The sequence below is a fragment of the Erithacus rubecula genome (genome assembly GCF_903797595.1).
Source record: "Erithacus rubecula genome assembly, chromosome: 5".
NCBI classification, from domain to species: Eukaryota; Metazoa; Chordata; class Aves; order Passeriformes; family Muscicapidae; genus Erithacus; species Erithacus rubecula.
In genome coordinates, this window is record NC_136687.1 from 62,480,942 (window position 1) to 62,498,282 (window position 17,341).

General features: G+C 36.8%; 1 protein-coding gene across 2 annotated transcripts in view; it reads right to left on the reverse strand.

The window, feature by feature from the left end:
* Positions 1–15,082, reverse strand: part of JADE1 (jade family PHD finger 1) — a 106,441-nt gene extending 91,359 nt beyond the window's left edge. The window contains exons 1-2 of one of the 2 annotated variants that reach the window (XM_079306209.1): positions 14,853–15,082; positions 14,629–14,751 (exon numbers count right to left, since the gene is read on the reverse strand). The gene's annotated coding sequence lies outside the window, so the exon portion shown is untranslated. The remainder of the gene's footprint in view (positions 1–14,628; positions 14,752–14,852) is intronic. The other variant, XM_079306216.1, reaches the window with a different exon arrangement.
* Between the last annotated feature and the right edge of the window lie 2,259 nt (positions 15,083–17,341).

The window sequence follows — 17,341 nt, forward strand, 5'->3', positions numbered from 1 at the left end:
ATATATTTAATGAGGTCAGCATAACTCAGCATAATGTACTCCTAAATATATTTAGTATTGATTTCCTCCTCTTCTCTAGCAAAGTAATGTTGGACAGACTGCCAAAATATTAATTCGTTTTCTAGGCAGTTTTCTCTTCCTAAGGTTGATTCCAACAATTAGATTTAGAAAATTTCATCTATCATCTCTAAAAATGTACTCTACATCCAGGTGTCCTACTGTTTCTGCCTCCTGGTATCCTTTTCCTCACACTAGAAAGCTGGGCTCTGAGCTCCTGACAGCTATTTTCTTCAGCATTAAACTCTGTATTCAGCATTTGCCTTTCCTTTCAGGAAGTGCCAGTGAACAACCTACTTCTCCTCAGCAGCAGGCCAAATCAGTCCTCATCCAACTGACTGTGAGGACATTTTAAGCTCAGAAATGCTTTCCTCAAATACTCACAGAAGTATATTTTTCCCAGGAAATCTTATCATTAATTTCATAGTTTTTGGCTAAAACATGTCAGCTAGCATCTGTTCACAAGCCTGTATAAGGCACACTCCCTATTTTATACAGATGGCATTACATTATTTTTATCAGCCTTTGTATAAGATAACACATTTTCATCCAGCTTCAACAAAACATTGAAGTAGATAAATTGACCAATGTATTTCAGCATCTCCCAGACACAACAGCAGCAAGCTGGGAAGAATCTTCCCTTCAAAACATCTTGATCCACAGGTATCCCTTACAAGCCAGCTTAAGGTTTGCTAAGTTTTCCATAAGACATTAAATAGTATAAAAAAAAAAAAAAAAACAAAGCAAAACAAAAAACCCTAAACAACAAACAAACCCACAAGAACACCTTTTTTCTTTCATCCCACAGGAGAATTCCAAAATGGAAAAGGATCATTTGGAAACAGCGATACTAGCATGCAGAGTTTAAATATAATCACAAACATTATTTATTTATGAGTATGGAATAAAAAATGCCAAGAATTCAGGAAACCCAGAAGTAGAAAACCAACAGTAATTTCAGTTTTGATGCTCTCCTCGCATGTAATGTTTTCTGTGCCATTTGGTGTGTTAACATCAAACATAAATTAGAAATACAGTCAGTGCAATCAAATCAGCTTTCTGAAACATTCCCTTTCACTTTCTCAAATACACATCACTAATTGCATGTTAATTTCTGTACTTTCATTATAAACCAGGAATTTTCTCTCCTTGTTTACTAATTCTAGTGTATTTAATTAGCTGCATTGATAGACATTTGCCTCCATAGGATCTATTCTTAATGAGCCTGGAAAAAGCATCCAAAGCTCTGTGATAATCTGTTCTGAAAGCACACTCTGCTTTTCCCAAATGTCTCTTCCCAGCCTCTTTTAACTTCTCTCTCCTTCCATCTTGTAGCTTATTCTTAAATATTTCTAAACTGATCTAGCAAAAAAGCACAGTCTAATATTTCACAGGTGCACTTGTGCTCTTGAGGGTGAATGTATCACCCTGTCATCACTATGGTCAACACATTCCTCACAATCACATTATCAGCTGCTTGTGTTGTTTCTGTCCTTACGGAGTGGTTGGGAATGCACACAACTGCCATGTGAAAGACTTCCAGGTGCAAGGTTATAGCTTTGCATCTGTTTTGCTTCTCATGAGAGGTTTTTTTTTTCTCTCCAATCTTTATAGGATTTCCATGTGGCCTTATTATGTTATCACTGGCACATGAAATATACACAGTCTTTAAAAGAAGAGAAAATACTATGAGAGTAAAAGTAATGCTGGATTACAAGATTAAGGTGATTTTCTCAGGGCTTCATTAATAGAAACACTTTAAATAAATTATTCCAGGCTTATACTTCACAATGATTATGCTATCCAGCACTCTCAGCTGTCCTTTTCTTTTTTCTTCCAGTTACGTATCTCCAAAGCTTCTTTTACCTAAAACTCAAGAGCTATCTTTCTTACAAGACATCAGTGTAAAAGGCAATCATCACTTAGACAACTCCATATGTGAATTGCCAAATGATTTCCAACAACACTTCCAATTCTCAGTTTAATTTTAAGGAAAATAATGTCATCCCTTCAGGACCTTAGTGGTAGTTGCATCCACATCTGGACATTGCTCTCTTATAAAATATGGGAAACAAAAGCTCTTCTACATCTCAATCCAACCCTGGAAGTGAGGAGAGCCCTCAAATTTGGCACACTAACAACTACAAATTCTGGATTAGGTATTTTAGATTACAAATCAATAAGGCAGAATGACACTGTAAGTACAGATGCAGTCCTCAATTAATCCTTCTGTTATTGCATCACAGGCAGATGTCACAGAAGGTTACAACTAAAATCTTGAAGTTTTTTTAGAAGAGGAAAAAAACTTGATTCTAAATTGAGAGAAACATTTCATTTCCAAGCCCTGTGCAATTCACTTGTTGCAAATTAAACGGGTTTTTGTTTCATCTGAGCTTATTTTTAAAGGGTTCCTTCTCATCAATTTCATCAGCAGCTCAACAGTATTAGTTGTAGGTTTACTTGACTAAACACATAAATGAAAATTTCATGATAAATCTTCAGGCTTTGTCACTGAGCTTTTATAGAATGTCATGATCTGTCTCTTTATTTGTGCCACCTATCACAGTTTGTCTAATGCAATTCTCCCCATTCTTCACTGTGTGAGGTAGACAAGAGCATTTGCCTTCTTTAACCTCTCCAAGTATCTTCATTTTCCAGAATTCATTCACATATAGAAATCATTAGAGGATGGTTTGGGGATTTTTTGGTTATTGTTGTAACAGTGACAGTAAATGGGATGTACTAGTAAAAACTAAAACTGAAGGTATCATTTGCAAAGGTAAGCTTTGCAGAAACTGTGCTTTAAGCCAAAAATTATATTAAGGTAGATTAGTAATTTTCTTATAAAAGATGAGCAACCTTCAGAAATATGATGCACATGGGCCTTAAGAGCATTCCCTGATGCTGATTAATGTTTGAAATTGAACAACATAGCTCAACATAACCATCATCAAGAGGTCAACCCAAGTAAATCTTCAAAAATGTCACTAAAAAAACTGCAAGAAGTTTGGATTGATGAATTCCTTCACAAGCGAAATGGATGGTTAAAAGGTAGATAAGGCAGATGGCTGAAAAGACAGAGTACTCAGTATTTGAGACATTTAAAGTTCTGTGCCCATCCTGATCACAGAGCAGCTGTCAATCACCAGGTCACAAATTGCCTGGCATTGCTTCCTTGGAATTTGTCAGTCCTCAGCACTGATTCACCACTTTCCTTCTCATAAGAGGAGTATATATTTCTTAATGTAGATATTTATTTTTAAATAATTATATAGGTGAATTCTCATTAATTGTACTTTCCTCAGAAACTCCTCAGACTACCAAGCCCTGTATTTCTAATAAGGGGATGATTTCTAAATAAAATCAAGGGAAATTCTTTCCTTATATCCTACAAAGGATTGTGATTGACAGCTTAAGAAAGTATATTAAATACTGTCCTTGGAAAGATTGGTTTTGATCAGGCAGTTATGTTTACAGGAGGTAAGCAGTAAGGCTACTGCACTTTGTGCCCAAAACCTGATGCCTAATTATCTCTGCCAAACATCCTGTCCCACAAAGCAGGTTTAACCCCAAATAATGCTTCAACTTTTGATTAATTTTGATGGAGAAAAAAAAAATGCTTTCTTCATAATTTTTTCACAGTTCAGCATGCAAACACCCACTTGTTGCAAACTAATCTTATAGTGAATAGCTTTCATGAAACAAAATATTGTTGTATGCTATCTGTAAATCTAAGTAATAAATCTAAGCCTATCCTGTGCTTAAGCACTTCAGCCAAAAGAAAATATGGTCTTTGGTATATCTGTGTGTTTCAGAATCTGTATTTCTTAAGCACCAATGTTTTACCCTGTCTCTCAAGTTGATGTGCTTAGTTGTACTATTCTGGGCTAATGCAAGAATTAGGTTAGTCATCAAGAAAGGAATCTCAGTGTAGAACATCCAATTCTGAAAGTTATGATTAATACAAAAAGACAGTCAGAACCAAAAGGAACAGAAAATTAACTTCACCATCTTTTAAAAAAAATCTATTTCTACCAAGGTTTTACACATTACTGAACAGATTGTTGGGAGGATTCATTGTTGGTCTTTTGGAAACAGAGAAATTATTTTCCTCTCGCTTCTTTTTTTAATTATTATTATAAAATTTCCTATCTAGCAGTTTCAGGAGCTCAGTGTATTTAGCTGAGATTGTGGGTAACTTCAATATAATCTTAAGTAGCTACCTGAGAGAAAAATCTCTCATAAAAGTTAGGGTTTTGCACTAATCTGTGGGAATGGACATCTTCTTAATCATAAGCCTTTTATGTGGGTTACAAAACAAATAGCAGATTCCTTCTCCTTGGCATAATTCAAGAAAGGCAGGTTCTGCTGTTAGAATCAAACACAATTTAATTTAATGCTGAAAACTAGCAATATGTCTAAAACACTGCTTGTTTCAGGCAGTCCATTAAAGATGTTGACAGCTATTATCTGTCAGTGAAAGTAACAGGCTTACAATTAACTAAGCATTGCAGAGTTCAGACTGCAAAAGGAAAATTGAAGATATTTTAATGGAAAAAGCTTTTCCTGAATGTTTAAAAAATCCTGTCTAATTTACCAAATGGTTAGGTATTGGAAATCCACTAGAGTTCTTCACTTCTTGGTGCTAGGCACTAAACAGGATTATAGACATGCTAATTCCATTGAAGCTTGTGCAAACATAAGGGAGGAAGACTACTGTGTTATGAGCAAATTGACTCCAGCAATGCAGAGTTCCAAGTATCTGACCTGAAAATGTTGACACTTAGATGCAAATAACCACAAACACAGTAATACTCCAAGAGTGAGGGGAGAAAACAGGGGAAACACAAAACCCAACCATGATTGTCTCATAAACCATATGGCAGAGAGAGCAAGATTTCCACACAAAAACCAAGTTCTAAATTCAGTGCTCTTTTCTGGGTGCTCTAAAATTTATGTAGAATCTGGAATCCTTGCTCTAGAGATCAGGGCAACCAGCAGTGGACTCTGTACCTCCAATCAGTTGTTGAGATGTGGTTTTTTGTGGGCATGGTAAGAAAACTAACTCAGTTTTAAGCTGTTTTATATGTGTTGGTAACAAGACAACACCAAGAGTTCTTGTAGAAGTGTGGTAGAATTAGCTGTGATGAAGAAGTAGATGAAATTTTATCCCTTAGAAATTGATATCTGGCATTTTTATTGAAAGAAGCCATGACACCTGTAAATTTAAACTACTTATACTAGTGGCAAAATGATGCCCTCAATGTTTGGAGTAAGTCCTGTTTTATTCTCATGATTTACAAGTCTTACACACAGGCAAGCAGACAGATTCTGACATTGTATCTGAGAGTGTTATCTGTAGTGTTTCTCAAAGTTAGGATGAACTTCAGTGCTGAGATTTCCATGGGAATACACAATGCCAAAGCTCTAATTCCCCAAAGCCCTGAAATACATGCTTAAAATCAAACATGAGTTTTGCACAGTGGAATAAATTTATAGATGCACTTACATTTAGGTGAGTGCCTCAGTGTATGGTTGAATACAGGCCTAGATATTTTTGCTCACTGAGGATGTTTTTTATTTCAGCATGTCACTGATAAGAACTTTATCTGAGCAGATTTTTTATACTTTTCTATGTGTGGATTATGCTTAGATAAGTAGACAGATAGACACACACATAGATAGGTATTTTCCCCTAACTATGACAGACACATGAAACACTGTCCTGTTAAGCTCAATTCTAAATTAATTTCTTCTGACTACCATAAAATATTAATGATGTAGAAGGTGTTTCATGAGAAAAGCATATATGTTAAAATTCTAGATAGGAAATATTAGAAAAATTGCCACCTTTCAATTAAAAATAAAGAAATATTAATCTGTAGGGAGAATGTAAAGACTTAGTGACTCAAAGAGCATGTATTAATGAAAGCAAAACTACCTAACAGGAATTGCTGAGCAACCACACATAAAAATGACCTGCATAAACAATTCAGTAATTATTGCAGAAACGACCATTAAAATGAAAATCTATAAAAATAATCTGTCTGAAGGATTTCACTGAATTTGCATATTTATTGTCTCTTAATTACCTTTGAATAACAGGTTTAATTTTCACCTAAAAAATGGTATATGTTTATCTACAAATATAATTTAATTCTTATCTTTGCACTTCCCATATTAGCTACACAGAAAAACAGAAAATCACCATGGAAAATTTACGTGATTACATTATTTCATTATACTTGTTAACACCTGTAGGCTAGTTTCTCCACAGATACAAACTGGGATAGTTCACTAATCTCAATTGAAGCAGTTTTTTTGCCAGCTGAGCAGCTAGCCTTGTTCTTTTTGTTTTCTTTTGTTTCAATAACCATGTGGGGGTAATATGAAAATGCAGATATGAGAGTTCTTAGAGAAACCATTAACATTGCTTTATAACATAGTTGTGTTTTTAAGCTGAACTGTAAAATTAAGCATGAAAAATCAGATTCTGGAGTTAACTCACTTTGGACTATTTCTTTAACATTGAATCCTCTTTCACCTGAGGCATTCAGAAATCCCCTTCACATTCCCAAGGGTTTCCTACAAGCTGTGCTGTCACAGCACATCTGAAGTAACAGCTAATGTCTGGATAGTACTATGGCTTCATTTTCCTAACAAGATACAAATTCTTGGATAGAGTAGAAAAGCTCAAAACTATTCTCAGTAGTGTGGGAGGAACTAATAACTCAAGGAACATGACATTTTTATTAAGCACCATAGCCTAGGTTTCCTCAGGAACCAGCTTTAATAATTTGGTAGTACATTGCTCTGAAGGGATTAATATTATTTACTTATAAGCATGGCTCAGAGCAGGACTGCTAACACATCCTGTACTCTTTCATCAGCTCTGCATCTGATTTGGGCTACACATAACTCAGAAGAATCATCACAGGGTGATTTCCCAAGTATCTATGTGCCTCCAAGCACAGGCAAGGGAAAACTCGACCATGCATAAAAAATGGCCTTTAATATCACAGTGCACCTTTTAAAATGCTTCCTTAAACTAATTCAGGAAAGCAGATGAGCAATTCTGTCTGTTTGTTCAGGAAAATATTGCAAATTCTACACTGTCAGGTATAAGAGGATCAAACTGGGCCCATCATCAGTATTAATCACTGCTCTCGATATAGATTTTACTTTGCATTCTCCATGGTTTTTTAAAATATTTTATAACAGTCCTGACTGCTCACTGTTGATAGTCAGAGGATGGCAGACTTTTAAGAAAATGGCAGAGCTGTAACCCTTCAAAACAGAGCATTAAGATAGAAGTAATATATTCAAATGTGTTCTTAACGTGTCATTGATGAAGCTAATCTTATTTAAGTTATAATAACTTCAAAATGCCATTAGAAATACCTAATTTTAAAGGTATATCAGCATCAAATTTTTACAGAATCTAAAATACAGTTATCAAACATCTACAGACATGACAACTGAGCAGAAGCAATATTTCTTCCTATTTAAAATTTGTTTAATTTTTGATTGTCAGAAGGATTCATGCCTATAGAGGTTCAACAATAGGTTTAAGAATCCTACTTTTAGGCTCCTTAAGACTTAGGAAAGGTGACTGATCTCCCTTCTCATACTGTGAATTTCGGGAGGAATTTTATGTTTAAATTAAATTATGTCTTATCCAGTGGAGTGTGCTTGGCACTCTGTGTAACATCATGAGCACAAAACCTCCAAAAGAAGCCCCAAACCTGTCTGGATTGGGGAGGGAGTGAGGAAGGCAACAGGAGTGAAGCTGAATTAAGGGTAAGTACAGGAATACATATAGACAATAGGAGATATCAAAATGTTCCCTCATACAAAAAGGAAAGTTCCTTTTAGTTAATAATTATCTCCATTATTATTGGGAAAAGGAAGTAGCTGGTCTCAGCCAAGAATAAGGGAACCACAAAACAATTTCTTCATTTACATCACCTCACTCTACTTCAGAGTCACCCAGATGATTAGCTACCTTGGGTCTGTTGCTAATCATAGAAATATTTTCCTTGACACCTCAATAAATATGGTTTAGAGATTACAAATTTTTGGGATTTTCCACAGCAGATATCCAGAAATGAAAGAGATATTGCCATGTCAAAAATAATGGCTGTTGGCAACTGCTGCCTCTCTCTATTTGAGCTGTGAAGACACCCCTGCAAACTGACACTGAAGTAGGAACTTTTTGTAAAAAGAGGATGGCTGCTGCCTGAGAACACCAGTAACAGAGCTCAGAACACTTGATAATGCTGCAAATAAATAAATCAATACACAGTAATTGTAACACCAAAACACTGTGTCAATGCACAACACATGAAAAACAGGAAAAAGATAAGAAAATAGCATTATAGGCCTCCAGGTTTAGTACAGCCATAATTGTACCTGTACCTGGTTCTATTTCATCAGTGAAACATTTTGAGATTCACATGAAGGTGAAAATGCTTGGTTTGGCTTGAGTCAATATGAGAATACAGTATCATCCCAAGGTTAAGATCCTGCTCTTCTTCCCTGACTTTCATTCCCAGTCACAAAACAGATTTTTAAGAAAAGTCAGTGATCCAGTTTACTGTGCCTCCTAAATAACACTATATTGGCAGATCTGAGGAGACAGGCAATTTAAACACAGGACACATGGAAACAAACCATTGAGGGAAGAAAACAGTTTCCTAAGTTGGCTTTCATGGGGGAAACCAATGTCTGGCAGGCCTGCACACTTAGCTCACATGTATTTTCGAAGCACAGAGTTTAGTTACTTCACTGGCAGCATATGTTGGTGCTCATTAACTACCTATTTGTGCAAAATAAACTTTATTAATGACTCTTCTTTTTCTTTTCTGAGCCAATATAACATCATTCTGCTACCTGGAGGGGCTGTCTTGCTTTCTTCATTCATTCCTTTCTTCCTCATACCACTTATGTGAGCCCTGAGAGAGGTGCTTCAGCTCCCTCCAAATCACAGAGAATGATTCACTTTTTTTGCTGGGCTAGTTTTCTCTGGTTTAGTGAGTGGAACTAGATTATAGTAGGACCAAATATACACAATCAGCAACAAGGAAGCAAACAAGAAGCAAACCAGAATATGTGGCCAGGAGAAAGGGGAAATTGAGTTGACCCTTTCAGCACTGCAAGCCACTAAACCAGTTCAACATCAGCACAAGAACAAAGCCTTGCTGTGACTGAATATAATAACCAATGGCTCAGTTGCTATTGGCTGTAATATTTGCCCAAACAGCTAAATTTAACCGTTTTTCAGAGAAACTTTTGTCACATTTTTTATGTTCTGGGTATAAAGGTTATAAGTAGAAATAACTGCAGTTCTCAGTAAGATAAGCCCATCTTCTTGGCAATGAAAGCAATAATCTGCACCATGATGGGCAGTAGCAGCAGAGAATATCACCGGTGTCCTTTGTAACCCTGATAGCAATCGATGAGGAGATGAGCTAAGAATGTGCTTTTTGAGCTAAGATCACTACAGAGGATTTCCTCAGATGGAGGAGCTCCTCTCCCTGCCCCACTGCCCCCTCACTGAACTCCTTATCCCCTGAACTGCCTTCTAGGGCACACTTCCACCAAATGTGTGGTGGTTCAGTGTTCTTCCTTGGGAAAAGCAGCACTGCACTTGGCCACAGAGCAGGGAGGGTGAACATTTCCATCAGAGAAACACAACCACAGAGGGAATATCAACCCAGCCCTGTGAGAAGGCCAAGGGGAAAGGGAAGAAGAAAAAGGCAATAGGGGTGCAGTTATGCTCAGAGCCAGGCTGTGCAGGCTGTGGCAGAGCACAGCAAAGTTGAGTGCTACAGATACAATCCTGGCACGGCAGGAGCCAGCAACTGTATCATGCACATTTAGAACTGAACTATTACCATGTCTCACCATATGCTGAATTACCCACTGCTGATAGCAAGGATCCTTCAGATGTTGTTTTCAAGCATGAGAAAAGGGTCCAGAACTGTCTGGGCTTTGTCTGAAGATTGTGGGAGGATAATGGTCATAGGAAAGAACCACAGCTGTTCCCATCTTAACATCTGCAGGTTTACTTCCATTACTGTGTGACTCCTCTGGGCATAAAGAACCAACCTGTTTGAATGGTGCCCTGCAGATACTTTTCTAAATACAAGATGATTCTACATGAGCTGTATCCTGGGGTTTTCTTAAGCAGAAGGATCAAGCAAGTCTAAATCTGGTTAAATTTTGTTATGGATCCAGACTGATGCCAATTAAGCCACAAGCATATATGTCTGATTTCTGTGGTACAGCAACATGCCATGTGAGCCTACAGCAAGAACCAGCAGCCCAGAATGTCAAACAAGTATTTTTCAGAACTATTAAAATATTTAATTTCAGGTTTTCCTGTGAAATTCTAGAATATCCAAATGTAGCCACAAAAGGATTTATTTTCTAAGGACATCATCTTATTGGATGCATTTGAAGCAAAGTGACTGTTGAGCCCTGGGGAAAGAGCACTGTGTAGCTCTGAGGGCTGCAGGCACTCAGCAGTGCAGGGTGTGCTGCCACCTCTTGGCCATTTCCTCCAAAAAATCTTTATCCCCATTTTTTAAAACCTCATTAGTGCATAACTTTGTTTCTTTTTCCATAAAATCCTTCTGTCTTGGAAATTCTCTCTCCCTTCTTTTAACTTAGAGGTATCTGGATATTGGATATTTAATATCCTTTGTGGCATTTGATTATTAGGCCATTTTCTTTTTTAAAATGCTAAGAAGACTTTGTGCATTATTAATTTGAAATAAATTTGAAATAATTAAATCAATTAAATTAATTTATATTAAATAAAATAACTAAATTAATTTGAAATAAAAACATTGTTGCAGTTTTATTCGCACTTGCAACAACATTGATATTTGTGTCTGCAACCTTTAAACATTGTTATCCTGGAGAGATATTAAATATGTCCTTCTTTAAATTAGGTGTCACAAATAATAATAACAACCAATAACCCTGCTCTGAACCATAAGACTGAAAACCAATATCCTCAGAAATGGACAGCTTTCAGTATGAGACAAAAAATCACCAACATCCATTCAGTCCAACAGATTTTTAACACAGGGGATTGATTTGCCTCCTGTGAAAAAGACACACACCTTGCATTTTTTGTGAAGTCAACAGGAATTATGAATTAAAAGTCCCAGGCTGAAACTTTTCAGATCACATTTGCTACTCCTCAGTATGAATTACTGAATTTCACTTAGCTTCCTATTCACATGTAAGATTTACACACAGCTCATATTCTAGGGAGAAAAGGAAAAATGCCAGTTCTGAAAATTTCCAAAGGTCTTATTCTCTGGCAATAGGAATTGCAGGAGAACAGACAACACCTTGCCCTGTCAGGCAACAGAGAGTAAACTAGTATATTTACTTTTATAACTTTAAATATGTATCAGTTTAAATCATACAGCACTCAAAGTTACCACTCACTTCTCTTCTCTGAGGTCACAACCTTCTTAGTGGGACCTGTTGCAATAGCTCAAGGGTTAATTAATGATTTTGTACTTAAAGAGAGTAGATTCAGACTAGATTATAAGGAAGACATTTTTCACAGTGATCATGATGAAACAGTGGCACAGGCTTTCCAGAGAGGTGGTGATGCCCCATCCCTGGAGATATTGAAGGTCAGGTTGGATGGAGTTCTGAGCACAGTGGAAGATGTCCCTGTTGATGGACTAAATAAACTTTGAAGTTCCCTTACAAACTAAGCCATTCTAGAATAACACTTTTGTAGAAAGGTGAGGAAACGGGATTTTCATACAGGTTAAGAAGCAGACTTGGGTTCCTTCAATAACTGCTCTTTTTCCTCCACTTTCCTAATGATCTTACATCCCTCCAGCCAGAAAGAATGTTCATGTGAGGATTCCCCAGAGTATAGGATATATTTTTAGTTTAGTGACAAAATTTCTTGAAACATTTCTCAGAGGGTAAAAGGCCAGGGATTACTTTGACTGCTGCATTGGACCCTTATGGTTACATTTTCAAAGCTATCCTTGCATTGACAACACAAATCCTGTTATTGTTACAGAATTAGTGTGCATAACTTTTCAAACAAAGCTTTGAAAATAGAGCCAAGGAATATCACTTGTGTGCACTTTCTGGAATTAATGTAGGCTTTGATTATTGGCCAGTTGTTCATCAAGTACATTGTATATGCATCTTCTAATGTACTATCTCTAAATACTCAGACTTGTCTGGATTTCTTCAGTAGTTGGATATTATTAAATAAAAGAAATGATAAGGCATCAGTTACAACCTAACTCTTCCTTTGCCAATGATAAATACAATTAGTCTTGAGTCTGCTAACACTATTCCTTAGCTTTTCCCTTGTTTTAATGTCACTTAGGAATAAAGAAAAAAGTGAAAAAAAGTAGTGTCATGACCACTAGAAAATTCAAGCTTGTGCTGCACAGATGGAATAAATATGGCACTGACATTGCCAATTCCTTGAGTCTGATTTAACTTTTTCTGCTGTTCTGAACTAAAACAGGTTTTGTGTCTTATGACATTATACAATTGCTTCAGGTGAGAACTATTTCCTCCTTGTTACTGAGCAGCATCTATTGCAATCATAGTGGTAATTTCAAACTGTAAAAGCTTCAAATTTTTCTATGCCTGTGCTTCTTAACCATGGTTTAAACCACTAAAATCATTAATAATAGTCTTGACATGAAAATAGAAGGAAAGAAAAGAATTTGTCTTATAACAGAGAGAACATCTAGTTTCTGTAGGTGGATCACATTGAGGCACAATGTGCACTGCCTCTCCAGCACTATCACTTCCCAAGCAGCTCCAGACATGCCTGGTAATGTATCACCAGATTCCTGGCACACTTTGAGCCTAGAAATTGGTACCACATAAGCAGGCTTTTTCAGGTTTCTAATTTTGGCCTTAAGTGCCCTTATTTTGCATGTGTCATACTAGAAGCTTATACAGTTATCCTGGTTGGTTTTTATTCTTGACGTCATTCTTTTTTTCTGTTTATACAATAAAGTTGGAGCTTGGATGCTGTTGGTATTCTGTGCATCAGCAGGGTGAGAGGGACTCATTAGAAGAGTAATTCTGTTCCCTGTGGTGAATCCTTCTTCTGAATTGCCCTCTAGGTGGTAGAAATCTCTTCCTGCTAGCAATTTTGGAGTGTTCTAGGAAGGCTAATCAACCAACACAGGCACTTGCCTTCAAGTGCCTTGAATGAGGCTGTATGAGAAGTACCACATTACTAAAAAACACCACCCTTGTATGGGTCAAACAGCAATATCTGTTTTTTTATATAAGAAGGGAAATTGTTTTATTAGTTATTGTCATGCTCATATCTAAAACAAAGCTGACATGCAGTCAATATAACTAAAAAACATTTATCCCACAAACCACATTTCAACTCTTTCAGGACTAAATCTTTCACTGACCTTTGCTTTCATCTTCATCTTTTGTAAAAATTTTTTAGTATTCAAATATAATCCAACTAGAAAGAAGAGAGCTTATTTCTTTGGTAAGTAATGATAATTTCTCTTACGTTGGTGTGGTATAAATACAGACAGCATTCAAAAGTCTTACAGCCACTTGTGTAATAAAGTTCTTTTTCAGTGGGATTTAACATCAAATAGTTTTAAAGAGCCCATTTATAAAATTTGAATTTCAAATGCTTATTTCACTGTCAAAAAATCTTGTATTATGTTCAGACAGCTGAACTATAAATCCTCCAAATTTTTTAACTGTTCTGGTCAAAGAACTGTATCATTCATTAGATGAGGATAGTGACTACCTCATTTAAAATGAATCCTAGTGGATGACAAGCTGCAGAGGGAATATTTTTGAGTGTGATATGAGCCAGAAATAGTTACCTACAGGAAATAGCATTGAGGGGTAGTAGATATTAAACAAGGAAAATGCCTGCATGATGATGACTGTAGGAGGCCATTCAGAATTTCCACATAAGCAATGCTTCTTATATAGTTTTGACTACAATCCAAGACTTCACACACACACACACACACATACATACACACACACACACACACACATATATATATATGTATAAAAAATGCACAGCCCATCCTGGGCTATATAATTTCAAACATAAATTAAAAATCCTTACCTATATTAATCCAACAGCTGTGGGCCACTTAGTATGAGAGTCCACCATTATATGTTAGAGGAAATAATATTATTTGCAATATTATATTGTTTATTTTATTATTGTACAATATTATTGTTTAAATACCTTTGTCTTGCAAGGTATAGAAAAATGAAGGTGTAAATCAGGATCTTATGTCCCATTTGGAAAGAAACAGACATTTCTAAAGGTTTTAATCCTCTGAGGACAAAGTAATAATTCAGTTCCAATTTTTGCACCTGCCTGTTGCACATTATATTAAAAAAAAAACAATGGGAATGTTCACATGAATAGATTTTAGGCATATTCACAAAATTGGAAGAACTACAGCCTTAGTATATATGTGAATTGAAGTAGTTTTTCAACCAAGTCAAGGAGAATGGTCTGTAATGACTACACATGTAAGGTACACAAGTGCCTACCTGCACGAGAGCAATCACTTCTAAAAGCAACTTAATTCACAACAGCAAGATGGAGGGAGCAGTATCAGATGTTCTTCCAGTGCATGGCCAAGTCAGGAATAAAATGCTGGTTTCAAATTCAGCCTGGAAACAAGAGGAAAATGCTTTCAGTTACATTTTGGTTCTGTCCAGAAGAGTTCTCCTGACATTCAGTATGCACCCACAAATTCTAAGGTATGGGGTACCTCCCATCAGTTGTTCAGATGCAGCAATAAGGTCAAGAGAAGTTTAGAATTTATTACAGAGAAAAGATTGCTGCTGTGGGACATCTCTGGCATCAAGCCCCCAGAGCAGCCCCCTGTAACTGAACAATCTCCATTGTTCTCTCAGGTTTCACAGCTGCAAAGGTTGCTTCCTCTTGCAGAAGGCGAGAGCTCTCCTCCCGCTCTCCTCCCTGCAGAGCTGCACAGCAGCTCCACGACAGGAAGGATTTTGCTCTTTGTGTCTGGTTTTGGGGAGGGAGGGGTGCTGGCCTTGCTCATATCACCCTGCCCAGAACCAATTAACTTGGCTTGAATAGCCCAGTGGGTCTCAGGTGGCCGGGGCTTGATAAGGCATTTCCTCTCCCTGTGCTGGTCTGGATAAAAGTTATTCGAAGGACACACCTTCTAAATGATGTAACCATTATTTATTTATTCAAAAAACAACTTCTGCCTTATGGATAAGAGTCTGAAGATAGGCTAAGAACATATTAATTGAATATTTTAAAGTCTTGTTTAACTGACTGCATTTCTCAGAGACTCTCTTGTTGGTTCCTAAGAGGAACCTTCACCTAACAGTTTCCTTTCATGGAGGGTAAGTATGTGTCCCAAACTCATTAGGAACTTGATCCCTTTCTACACTGGAATTCCCCTGTGCCCCCTAGGAGGAATCACCAGCTATTCCCAGCTGATGACAGTCTGAAGGCAGGATATTTGTGGCATAAGGAAACTACAGTTTGAACAATTCTCTGGAGTTTAAAAGGAATCTATCCATGCTTAAGCTTGGAGCTGTAGGGCACAGGCTACAGCAGCTCCTAGCAGAAAGCAGAGGAGACAAGGAAGGTGCAAAGGGAGATGGAGACAGAACAGGTGTTTCAGGAAAGAAACCAAACCTCATTTCATCTGCTCTGCTTCTGATGCAGTAGAGCATTCAAAGCAACCTACAGGCATCTGATTACATAATTACCATTGCATACATTTATCCTTGAGTGCCCTCATGGTCTTTTTAAAGCAACATGGATGTGAGACTGGGGTGTGACCACTCCAGAAAGCTCAGATATAAAACATGTGAAGAGTAGGCCCAAAACCTGAAGTTTAATCATGAGTAACTCTAAACAACAAAGGCAGTAAAAAGAAACCCTTCTAAAATAAAAAAATATCTAAGAGGGTAATATAGTCCTTCCATGTAATTACTGTAATATCTTACTGTTTATGCACAATTGTTCATATTTAGTGCAGTTAGAATAATTAGTTTACCCACATAACATTTATGTAAACCAGGTACCAGAAAAAAATTGATTTTTTTTTTTATTTTACAAATTCGGTGGCCTGAGAAAGAGAATATATTGTTGGTTTGTTTCTGATGAAGTGATGTCCAAATTACGCTATTTTGCTCCTATGGGAAGTGGAACAATTTTGATTTATAGTGATTTAAATTCACAGACCTTCATTGGAAATGTAATCCAACATGCTTCTGAATTCCCACTCTGGCTGTGCACAGTCATTATTTTGTCAGTAAGGTAAGCTTTTAATTACTATACTTCCCAAAATAAATGCATCACTCATCAGCAACTAAACAACTAAAACAACACCCAATCTGAATCTAACCTTTTATAAATAGAGTAATAAATTATTATCCAGATTAAGAACTACCTTGTTTTCTTAAGTAGATCACAATTTCCTTCACTGCTTTGCTTATTTTTTTGTTTCTGACATGATTTGAAGCACTTTTACTAAAGGAATTCTATCTGCCTTGATTGAAAGAGGATTTGGCAGCAAACTCTGCAACACTATGGTCTGTCCTATCAGATGACACCAGGGCTTAAAACTTTTCACATTCCTTTAGTTACACCTTGTAGCAGGGCTCTGCACAATTTCTCACACCTGAATTTTTAAAAGCCTTGGGTTTGCTTTCTGCCTGATGCTGAATGAGCACAAAAACTGGCACCTTATTTTGTGAAACAAACTCAGTTGTTTTTATAGTAGAAAAAAAAAATTATCTTGGCTTACTTCCATCACTGCTGCATGTGTTACAGTAAAATTCACTTTCTTGAGGTGCCCACAGTCCCCATAAAATGCAGGAAATTCAGGCATTCAAACCAGCAAGCTTAGCAGACTCACACCTAGGCTGCCCCCACTCCAAAAAAAAAAAAAAAAAAAAAAAAAAGAAAAATAGAAAAAGGAGAGGATCTAATATACTCCCCCCAGCATCAGTTAGGGGCCTACCCTTATTCAGGATTCTTAGCTACTGTCTTTCCTCTAGAACAGCTATGTCCCAGCAGCCCCTACTCACTAAAAACAAAAACAAAACAACTAAAACCACAAAACAAGCAAACAAACAAAAGAAAAAAAAAAAAAAAAAACAAGACAGAAAATTCACACTGTTTCCCACTTTGCAATACTTAGTAACTTTGCATTTGTAGGGGTAAGGGCTTGTTTGAATTCCTGCTCTAGGTAAATTGAAGCCTTGGGTT